Source organism: Hirundo rustica, chromosome 3 (assembly GCF_015227805.2).
Source record: "Hirundo rustica isolate bHirRus1 chromosome 3, bHirRus1.pri.v3, whole genome shotgun sequence".
Classification (NCBI taxonomy): Eukaryota; Metazoa; Chordata; class Aves; order Passeriformes; family Hirundinidae; genus Hirundo; species Hirundo rustica.
In genome coordinates this window covers 26,344,432-26,355,708 of record NC_053452.1, presented here as the reverse complement: position 1 = coordinate 26,355,708, position 11,277 = coordinate 26,344,432, and the positions used below count along the sequence as shown (strand labels likewise).

At 39.0% G+C, this 11,277-nt stretch overlaps 1 long non-coding RNA gene across 1 annotated transcript; it reads left to right on the top strand.

Annotated features, from left to right (window-relative positions):
* Positions 1–238: 238 nt before the first annotated feature.
* On the top strand, positions 239–10,906 carry LOC120750702 (uncharacterized). The gene is made up of 3 exons (XR_005700107.2): positions 239–404; positions 751–799; positions 10,035–10,906. It is a non-coding gene; the product is annotated as an uncharacterized LOC120750702 (long non-coding RNA).
* Positions 10,907–11,277: the final 371 nt, after the last annotated feature.

The following is an 11,277-nucleotide window of genomic DNA, read 5'->3' as shown; positions in this document are numbered from 1 at the left end:
CTTTCTGAATGAAGGCAACTGAAAGGTCAAGAAAATCAAGAGAATAATCTGAGTGATCTGCAAGGTGGTGAGGCACACACCAAAAGTCACCTTCAGGTGTGCTTCCAGTCAGCTGCTTGTTTTGAGAAAACATAATTTCAACCTAATTTTTTGCACCTGCAGCTTGGTTATCTGGATTAGCTTGATACTTAACCTGTGCCCTGAGAGTTTGCTCTCTTTTTTTTCCTGAGGCTGTGTGGGTGCCTGGATGGTCCTGCATGCTTTGCTTATACATTACAACATTGTATTCCCTTTTCCTTGGCTTTGCTTCCAGAAATCCCTGAACAAACCTGTAATTTTTTTTGTTTGTTTCTCACTGTCTACCATTTTTTCTTCTCTAAAACAATCTCGCTCATGTCTTGGAGGTCAGTAAATATCCTTTATGTAAACCTGCTAATGCTGATCAAGATTCTTTAATCTCTGTTTAATGTCTTTCTCTGAATTGCTTTCTTTTAATTTCTAGCTTTAGGATTTTCCTCATCTTTTGCCTCAGATGCTTTTCTTTATAAAGCAAGATTTCTGATTTCTACTTTCTAACGTTGTTCTCTCTTATATTTCCAAGTCCTCAAAACATTCTGATCCTCTATAAGATCCTTGCTTAGATATGCTTTTTCAGAGACTCAGCTGCTCACACTTTTTTTTTTGTTTTTGTTTGTTTGGGGTTTTTTTGTTTGGGTGTATTTTTTTTTTTTTTGTTTTGTTTTGTTTTAGTGGTTACTACCCTGACAGATAGAATTCTTGACTCTTCCATTTGAATCTGGTAAGTAATCTAAAAAAAGTTAGGGGGTCTTGGTGTCACTTTTGAGGCTGGGATTTAATTTATTTATTTATTTATGAAAAAACCCAAGAACATTGGTTTCTATAGCGAAGGTGGAAATATTGCCGTTGGAGCTGAAGTGAGATTCAAGAGGGATCATTGTTTTAAAAGCAGTGACTTTAGGAGGCAAATGTAAACTTTCTTAGTGTGATGAAACATAATGAATTCCTTTGAAGTATGTTTCAAAAAAATGAGACATTTTGATTAATCATATTTTGAACTTAATATATGAGTTGACTTTTCATGTCTGACTTTTACTTGATTATATATTAATTATAATTATATATTATATATTAATATATATATTATTATATTATATATATTATATATTATATATTAATATATATTAATTATAACTCTATTTTAATTTTTTTAAAATTCTTTTTATGCTACCTTGGAGAAGATCATAACATAAATTTAGGCAGTTGTAAAACTCTTCCTTCCATTTCTAAGCATTTATTCTTGGAGCAAATCCTGCTGAAGTCCCTGGGAGTAAGGGACAATTTGGCCCATGACCTGGGAGAGTTGCTAATCTTATTCTTACCATGGATGTGTCTTGCCTGGTATCCTGTTTTGTGTCGGTCAGGCTCATGATGGAAATAAATTATCCTTTGTCAATGTTTTGTTGGTAGATTTAAATAAGGCTTAAAAGATTAGTGAGACAGTTTTCTCTATAGAAACTCTGCTGATCTGACTCGGTTGCCTCCTGAACATCCAGTCATTTTATTATTTTGCTTTTAATTTTGCTTTTAATGACTATTTCAAAATAATGCCCCAAACAATCAGTAGAGACACTTCTAAGTAAAGGTACGACTGTTCCCTGCAATCTTCTGAAACAGTTGTTTTTTTCATGTAGACTGAAATTTTAGTTTTCTTGCATGTCTTGTGGGTCTGGTAATTTTTTAAAAGTTTCATATATTGGCAAGCCAAATTTTGCACAGCTGGTCCTCTTTATTAAAAAACCAAATAAATGCCTCCCCACCCCCAAAAAAGCCAACTCCCCCAAAAATCCCAAACCTAAAACAAAACAATGAAACCCAAGAAGTTTTGCGATTAGTAATTCCCTGATGTTCTGAGCAAAGGAAACGGATGCAGGAAAATAATAGAGCTCTCCTACAAAATGCCACAGATTTTATAATTGCTTTCTTTAGGTCTTTCTAACCTATTGCCATCACTGAGTGCTGTATGAGTTTTTTAATTCTGGTGGTCTTATTTTTTTCCACCCCCCCTCAGCTTGTGATAAACCCTCCAATTCATGCCCCAGCTTCCTGTTCCTGACATGCAGAACATATGTCAGAACAACTGGCCTAACTGAAAATTAAAAATAACAACAACAACAAATCTACCAAAAAAACCCCAAAAATCCAAACCAACACCCCCCCCCCCCAAACAAACAAAAAAAAGCCAAAACTAACAACCTAGAGAGAGAAATTATAAGATGAAAAATAGAGAAGTACAAGCACCAACCCAGTATGAGGTTTAGGGTGTTAAAATCGAGACTTTGGAGATTCTAGCAATTCCGTTGCTGTGTAAAAGAATCTAAGATTTTTTTTTTTTTTTTTTTTTTTTTTGTTGCTAATATAAATTTCTTTGGCTTGTAAAAGATTCAACGAATCCATGGCTGTTTCTCATTAGTGGTGGCTGTCACTGAAAAATGAATATGTTGCTGAGTGTTCAGTTTCTGGGAAACGTGGTTGAAACACGAGCAGCTCTCTCGATGCAGAGCTCAGAGTCAGATGTTTTTAGAGGGGATGTTCCCCATTAAGTAATGACAGAAAACCATACGGAACACATTACAAATCGAAATACTGATTGATGAAGTGCCTGTGGTCAGCTTTCTACAGAAATGAGAATTTTGAACGTATTATCACGTCAGCGTGGAATTGATCTCATGTACAATCACATTTTGTTTTCATTTCTTTTTTGCTTTACAGTCTCACACGTGCTGTTCCAGATCACGTTTATAGTGAGCAGAACCTCATACTAAAGGAAATAAAGCATCAAGTTTGAGCTCTGATGTTTCATTGATTTAGCCAAGTTCACAGAAGCCAAATATGTTTGAGTTTGTTCACACAGCTGGTGAGCTATAAAGTCTTTCTCCTTGTAGCAAACTTCTTCCCTCCTTCCAAGAGCCATGAGAAGGGACTCGGAGTTTGTTGGAGCACGTGGACCTTGGGGAGGGAGAAGTGGAGTGACCTGGTCAGGCCGAGCACCTCTGGTGTGGCATCGTGTTTATCAGACTAAAAGCTCCTCTTTTTCTTCCCCAAAGTAGGTGCTTTCCTTCTTACGCTTGGCTCATTTGAAGGGGTTCAGTGGGGAAAATCAACTGGTTCATGCTGACTTTTGGGCAAGGTTGCTTGATAAGTTTGCATTCAAGTTACTTATTAGTCTAGTTGTAAGTTCAGGTTTGTTTCAGATACAGTGACCTAGTCTGTTTAACACAGAAAGCAAACAGGGCTGAGTGCATGAAACCTGTGTACACAAATTGCAGTGAATACATGTCTGAGTCACAGTGTATTTAAAGAAAAATATATAGTGGAATGGTAAATTTAGAACCTTGGGTCAAGGGATCTAGCCCTTTTTTTTGCCAAACAATTCTTAAAATGGTGCTTCAGTAAAAGCCTGAGCTGGAATAGACTTAGACACATTTTTAGCCCAGTGTTAGGACCACTTGAGTATTTCTGTTTCTGAGATCCCAACATGAGATTATTGAAGTGGTAAGGCACATCAGGTGTGAGAGCCAAGTTTTGCTCCTGCCTTTGCTAATGAAAACTCACTCAAGTGAATAGGGTTGCTTGGTTTACATTTGCACAGCTGAGGCCACAGCTTGGCCTAGGACCTAAAAGTTTGAACATAAGGGAAAAATAACAGTCAAATGTCTGCTAATGCCTAGAAATGTGAACAGTGGACTGAATCTAAAATCAAAAGCAAGGAGAGAGAAATATGAGGCATTCATGTTAAAAACTTGGGTGAAACTTAGGGTCTATTTTTTCATAATCATTGATTTCAGACAATTGGACCTGATTATTCAGAACTGTTAAGGAAGCATAATTTTTAGCTGAGTTCTCATAAAATTAAATCTTTGAGGCTTACAGCAAAAATTAAGTCTCCTAGCCCTCTTAAATACATGTGAGGGTTTTTTTTTGTTTGGTTGTTTTTTGTTTTTTTTTTTATTTTTTTTTTTTAAGAGTTAGCCATGGTAAACTGTCTTTCAGGGATATGATTCCTGCCCTTCAGATTTCTACAGATGTTCTTCAAAATGCAGAACAAATGTACCTTCCTGGTAAACAATTTGTAACTTTTCACTTTGTGTTTATTCATGTCAGAAATGTGCATCAGTATGTAAGCAAAAAATAGTGTTTAAGTGCTTAATTATTTCAAAGGATAAATAAATGTGGAATAATATGAGGAAATATTTACAAGCAGCTGTTCAGGGATATCAGATTTTAAGTTACCTGTAGCTTTCATAGTTATTTCAATGTTCTTGAGTTATTAAAAATATAATGCATATATCACAGCGGTAGTAATGCTGAGTAATTAGCTGAGATTCTACTACCTTTCAGATAATTAAGTCAGGAAAATACTGGTGATGGTTAATCTTTGGCAACGGGTATGGACTTTTGGTGGGGCTGAAGGCCTTCCTGGCAGGAGGAAAGTTGAGAGAGCCACAACCGTTGTTCAGATCACCTTCCCCACGTACAATTTTCTTAACATACACAAAGACCCTGCAGTCTTCGTGGCTCTTCAGCCCAGCACTATGAGCTCTGCTCTCAGAAGTGTGGCAATTGTATTTTTGGCACTGTCCAGGAATTGCAAGTTTGAGCTTAGATCAGGCATAGATTAGGAAAGGCTCGCTGAGGTTTTATCTGGCATGAGGTTCAGATCTCATGAACCCTGCTAGTCTTGGAGGACAAATATTCCAAAATCCTCCCTGAGACTGCTCCCCCTGCAAGATGACCAATAGCACAGTCCTTGTCTGAACAGGAGAGCATCTTGGGTGAGATGAGGGAAAGGTTGATGGCGTTTCCTCAGACCCTGTGTGTACCCCAGGAGGACTGTCAGTCCCATAGTACAGTTTGGCCTGGGATAGATGATTGAGGCTTTGGTGCCAGAAAGATTAATTAGTACTGTACTGGGTGCACACATGCACATTTCTGGTAGTAACCAGTAGATAGGTTTTGTGACTTCTAGGCTTGTTCTGCTCTGATGGGAAGCAAGGGTGGGGCTCCTGGCTCCTAAAGCTGCTCCAAGCAAGGGCTGAGCAGGCTTGCTATGTGCTTGAGCTGCTCTCCTGAGCTGGAACTAGTGCTGATGTGAATGTGTGGCGAATAAACTTAGAGCTGGAGAGTGAGGTCAGTCATTGAGGTTATCTGCAGGCTTGGGCTGCCTTTTTTTTTTTTTTTTTTTCGTTCCTAACAGTAGGCACCTTAAAACTGATAGACTACCTCAATGAACTTGAGGTTTTCCTGTGGATCAGATAAAATAAGGAAATTCCTTTTTCTTCTTCCCTTGAAAGTTTCTAAGCTTCCCCTGGGACCTAAATCAGGGAATTAAGTATCTAGTTATTACTGAATTAATCTGCTCCAGAACTTGTTTTTTTCCTGCATACATGAAGACAACAGCATAGTTTTGTCTCAGATAAAAAATATTCAGACAGCATTATGTGAATTGCTATAGCTGTAGTTACCATTTTCCACAAGCATGCATTACAGACAGCGAAGACTTGCCAACATAATCACCAGTAATACAGATTTCTCTTTCTTCTTGTTACTGTTTCTTTTGAATGGCTGTGTTAGATTTTGTCCTTTGAAGAGGATTGTTTTATTTTTTTACCTTGCCAATTCTTATACATTTCAGCAACCCTAAAAAGAATATTTTCAAAACGGTCAAGTAACTAAAGACTTACACTCTTTCTCAGATGTGATCTGGTGCTTATATGCGGGCCTGGAAATGCTATTACCTGGCAAAACACTAGTGAAACTGGTGTGATACAGACATCTAAGTTTTCTGAGACTCTTGGTCTCATATAGATCTGGCGCTAGTACAGCCATTTAGGTTACTGGTATGTGTTTTTATTGAAAAACATCCCAGTACAACAACAATTATAGATATAAAGGCATCCTATGTTGTTTCTTCCCTGTACTGCTATTTCCTTTCTAAATTGAAATAAGTGATACCGCTAAGAGTTACCAATATAACTTCACTAATATTAAATGTTGTATTAACTATATCTGACATCTTGTTGAAAGTTGTGACAGGCTCCTAAGTGCTAGTGTGTTCTGAAACTGAGATTTAAGGTCTAATTCCACAAAACTTATTTGCTTTCTTTTTAGATTGGGGCTTTCTGTCTCTTTGGGTCACTTGGAAGGTTTTTCTGTGGTTATATTTATGCTGCCAAATCAGATTGGGATTCAGACTTTGAGTAGGATTTTGGGTGTTATTATTTTTGTCTCATAATAATGATAAAACAAGGATTAGGAGCAGTGTCAATGAAGAGAAAGGCTTGAAGTTTTTGAAGCAGAACTGTCTCTCACCAGAAACAAGTCCATGCTAATATTGCACTTCTTTGTGAGACTTTGAGCTTCCTTAGAATTTTTGAGGCAGTCATCTGAGATCTAAACAGCAAGGCTGCCTAAAAAGTAAACAAATCCTTTTAGATGTGGTGAGCAGATCAGGTTGGATATGAGTTCCAAGAATGTACAAAATTAAATCTATTTAATTTAGCAACAGAAAGGTTACTGCACAGCGATAACATACACGTGACTCATCTCCAGTGTCGCAACACCATTAACCAGAGAGATTGGACACAGAGATAAATGTTCTTGGCCTTGCTGGGAATACCAGGAAGAAGCCTAACCACTGCCAGTTGTGGTGTTTTTCAGCTCATGTGTTAGTCATATACAGAAAAATTTATTCCCAACCAAGTCACACCGAGTAGAACAAAAATAACTATTACAGTTGCTGGATTTCCGTGGCCACTCCAGGACTCATCCTGTTAGAATATCACAGCTGGGTGATCTGGCAATCAGAGACCAACTTGAGGTCTACTTTTTCAACAGAAAAACTGGTTTGGACCTGTGCTTTCCTGGTCAGGATCGTGTATTGATCTGCAGTTTCAGTCCTATTAGGTTATTGATTATGTAACACAAATCATTACTATTTTCCAGAGTGACATGAGGTTTCCACCACATTTTGTTTTTCTGGAGTAATGTGGGACACAAAAAAATACCCCAGGGGTCTTTTTTTTTTCTGACCATCTCACCTGTGTGGTGCAAAACTCTGTTTGCTAGAAGAATGAGCAGATACTGGAACATAAATCATGCATTGTACAGTTTTGCTTCTTTTTGTCCCTCTCATTTTTTCTGAATTGTCTGATCACTGAAATGTATCAAATACAAAAGGAGAACATAAAGCAAAGGTGGGACTTTTCATTTGCTTGGAGCCACCCAGCTCCCAAGAGATCTGAAAAAAAAGGGCCCTTCTAAATCCCACAGAAAGAGCGTGGTTTTTTGTAAATGCTCTCACATTCTTTCTTGCTCACACTTGCTTGAAAGCATACATCTGACACAAATTAATCTGCAGGGTTTTTAGTCATTTCCCATCCACTGCTGGGGCAAATTAGACTTGCTGATGTTGTTTTGGCCTAACCCTGAAGCAGCATGAAAGGAATGGCCCAGAGGGAGAGCGAGCATGTTCTCCTTGGCTCTTCTTCCATGTACTCTCCAGTGTGTTCAACAAAAAAAAAATAGTTCAATTGGCCTGAAAGGCACTGAAAACCCCTCTGTAGTACCTTAAAGAACCAAAATTACTTAATTAATGTGGAGGCCATTATGTGAGGTTACCATATGAATGAATAAGTGGACTGCCTGAGTTACAGAGCAGGAAAGAGGAAAGGATATCTGAGGTCAGACTTGTCAGGGTAAAGGAATCCTAAACAATGAGGCCATTGGTTTGAGATTTGAGGAAGAATTTGAAAAAAGAGCCCTGAGAGTGAAATTAAATGAAGCATGGGAGAGTATTAGTGGAGATTAGCAGTGCAGTGAAGGAACCCAGAGCAGACTGCCAATCGCCCCTAAGCACAGGCAGCTTTAACTGGGCTGATGCAGACAGGAATTAGGCAGTACTGGAATCTGACTGAAAACTATTTTCTTGAGCAATGAGTTTCTCTTCCACACCCCCTTTCTTTCACTGACTTCTGAAAGTGAACATGCCCCTGCCTTAGCTGCATGTGGGTTTTTCGCCAGGCAGACTTATGACAGAAGCAGATAAAGCAGAGTCAAGACTTGAAAAGCACTTGGGCACTCTCAGTGTAAATGTGAGATTCACTTAGTAGTATGGGATTGTCATTGCAAACGTGCTGCTTCAGATGAAGAGAGGACAAAGCCTAGTGAAACTAACAAAATTAATGCCTGTGCTTAGAGCTGTAGTCTGGGAGAGATATTTGCTTCCGTGTAGATACTGGTTTAGTGAAAACTAGATTATTTTTCCGAAACACGAGGGCTTACAGTGGTTTTCACATCTCTTTGAGGCCATTTCAAGATTTTTCTCCTTGGAGTTTTTCTTATAGTTTCCAGAAAGTATTATCTATGATAGAACAAGTATCCAATAATGAGATGAAGGTGGCAATGTTTCTTAAGGTGTTAACTGCAGTACTTATTTTATTGGCTTTGGTTTCATTTGCTGTCTTTTTGAAACAGTACTCACATATTCTGGAATAAAAATCCTGACTGCTGCATATGAGTTCCTAGTGCTTTTCCTATCAGCTTCAAGCAGAGTTCTTGCTGAAAGCAAGGAGAAAGTGAATAATCTCTCTGAAAATACTTTTATTTTGTTCTTTTACAGAAGACAATGGACTAGATCTTTGGTAACATTCTCAAAACCATCCAAAGAAGCCCAAAGCTCTACCTGCTAGAGCCTGTAGGAAGTCAGAGATCATATTTAGACCACATTTTTCCGATATAACTAATGCCCCCAATTGACGGTGTGGTTTGGAAGGACCTAAGAACTTTGGAGAACAGTAATTCTTTGGTATTAAATCCTGCTGTACAGTGACGACCAATTCCTGGCTGAATAGCTGGAAGAAGTTCTTTATTGTGGAGGTGATGAGGCACTGGAACAGGTTGCCCAGAGAAGCTATAGATGCCTCATCCCTGCAAGTGTTCAAGGCCAGGCTGGATGGGGCATTGAGAAACCTGGTCTAGAGGAAGGTGTCCGTGCCCATGGCAGGGGGATTGGATCTGGGTGTTCTTTAAGTTTGCTTCCAACCAAAACTGCGCTGGTAGGATTGTAATGGATCATATTAATGCCCTTTAAAAATCTGCACTGTATCTTTAGCAATAAGTACTCTAGGTAATCTTATGTTTCACAGCTGTAAGTCTTCAACACTGAGGTTTAGACTTCCAGAGCAGCTCCTACACTCTCTTAGGGCATCAAGGAAACCTATGTGCCTAGAGTGCCTCTGGGTAGTGGACTGAAATGTTTATGTTGCATCCTGAAGAGTCTTTCCTAAAACTTCACTGGTTTGTGTCCCTAAAACATCTGGGTGCTTCTGGGAAAGGGGGTGGAGGTAGACCCTAAGGGGGTGAAGGGGGACCCTGACTGCCAGCAGTCATAATCATTTTCAAGTGACACTGAAACTGCTGTCTGACTGATGTTCTAAAATGGAGTGAATTAGTGGAATCCACATAAATGTTGCTTCATTGCATAAACTGCATTTCAGAAGATTCAGATTGGATGACATTTTCATGTTCCCCTTTGCAGCAATTGTTTTATTTCTCTGCAAAAGAATAATTTAAGTAATTGGAATTTTCCTGCAGGATAGGAAAAAATTACTCGCCTTCCATCCCCTTCTTTTTTATTTTCCCATCTATTATTTTAATTGAAACCAAAATTGTTTGAAATATTAAATACCATTAGAGGCCTCCCATAACTAGAGCTGTGTGGGAAAGACTTTTCTAACCTGCTCAATTTCTGTTTTCCGAAACATTCCTGTTCTGCTCTGAGACAAAACCAAGCCCCTTTAAAGGCAGGAGTGCTCATGCTTGTGTTGCTACATGGGCATTAACATTATGAGCATGGTATGTTACCCCCAGAAGATTCAGCTTCAAAATACCTCATTTTCTTCCCAACCAAAGAATAGGTTGCTAATAAAAGTTCCACTATTTCATTCTCTCTCCAGATCTTGAACAGGCACACTAGCAGGGCACTGCCCTTCAGCTGAGTGCTCAGCGGGTTAATATGAAGGCCATGAGACCTCTGAAGTTGCTAGAAATCAGCACAGAGTGTGGCCTCACACGTACTTAGCCTGCCTGCCTTCAAAACGCACCTTGCAGCCTGGCTGAGTGAGGATCGAGTTCCCCTTGGGAAGGAATGTCGCTTTGGGAGACTTGGGACACACAGTCCCCTGCTCTATAGCTGCCGTGCAGGACTTCAGTGGGAGTTTTTCAAGCTAGAGCTGATGTGTCCCACCTGCTCCGGAGGAGTTGTTGTCTGGGGTGCTTGAGCTGTGCTTTGCAGAGGAGGTGAGCTCAGGTAGTCAGTTGCAGGTACAGCTGTGAGGCAGAACTACATGTGGAGCCACAGAGTCCATGATGGCATGTGAATGTGGACACAGCACAAAGCTGCCAGGAAGCCCTCCAGAAAAAAAAAACAAAAAACAACCTGGCCAAATCTGTGTGTCTGCATTGGGTTTTTTGGGGTTTGTTTTATTTTGGTTGTGGTTGTTGGGGGTTTTCGGCTTTGTTTTTTTCATAAAAAAGAAAATCACACACATATAAATGAGAAACAAAGACGAAGTTTTTGCTTAGCTCTAGAGCTAAACAAGCTGACAGAGGAATTTCATACCCTCTAAACAGTCTGCATTGCTTCTGCTAGCATTAACATATGTGATGCTCCTGCTAACTCTGACTTGACTCTGGTGTTACCCAGTATGTTGTTCTGTACTGCAGCACTGACTGCTCACCACACGGCCTATGCAGAGTTAACAGCTGAGTGTGACTTTCTGTGAACATAAAATGTATAATGGCCAAATTTTGCCAGTTGTTAATCTAATCAGTACCCGAGGACTTGTTTAGCTAAGAATAATTTTTCTATGAAATATGTTGCAGGCAATGTATTCCGTAGCAATAAACTACTGCTGTTTCTCCACTCCCATCTGAATAACACACAATAACTTTTTATTGAGAGATTTTTGTGTTATTTTAAACAGACTTTAACCCTGATATTTCTTCTTCATGAAATGTAATTAAAGAAATGTGATTTCATTTTAAGAGTTTTTTCTCTGTCCTGGCCAGTTCATAGCAATTAGAGATCTTTTGACTTAGAGTCCACATAGGAGAGACTTGGATTACTTCAACTTTCAAGTCTTTTTCACGTGAGAACCACAATTATATTAACTTTCAAGGATTCACAAATTAAGCTGT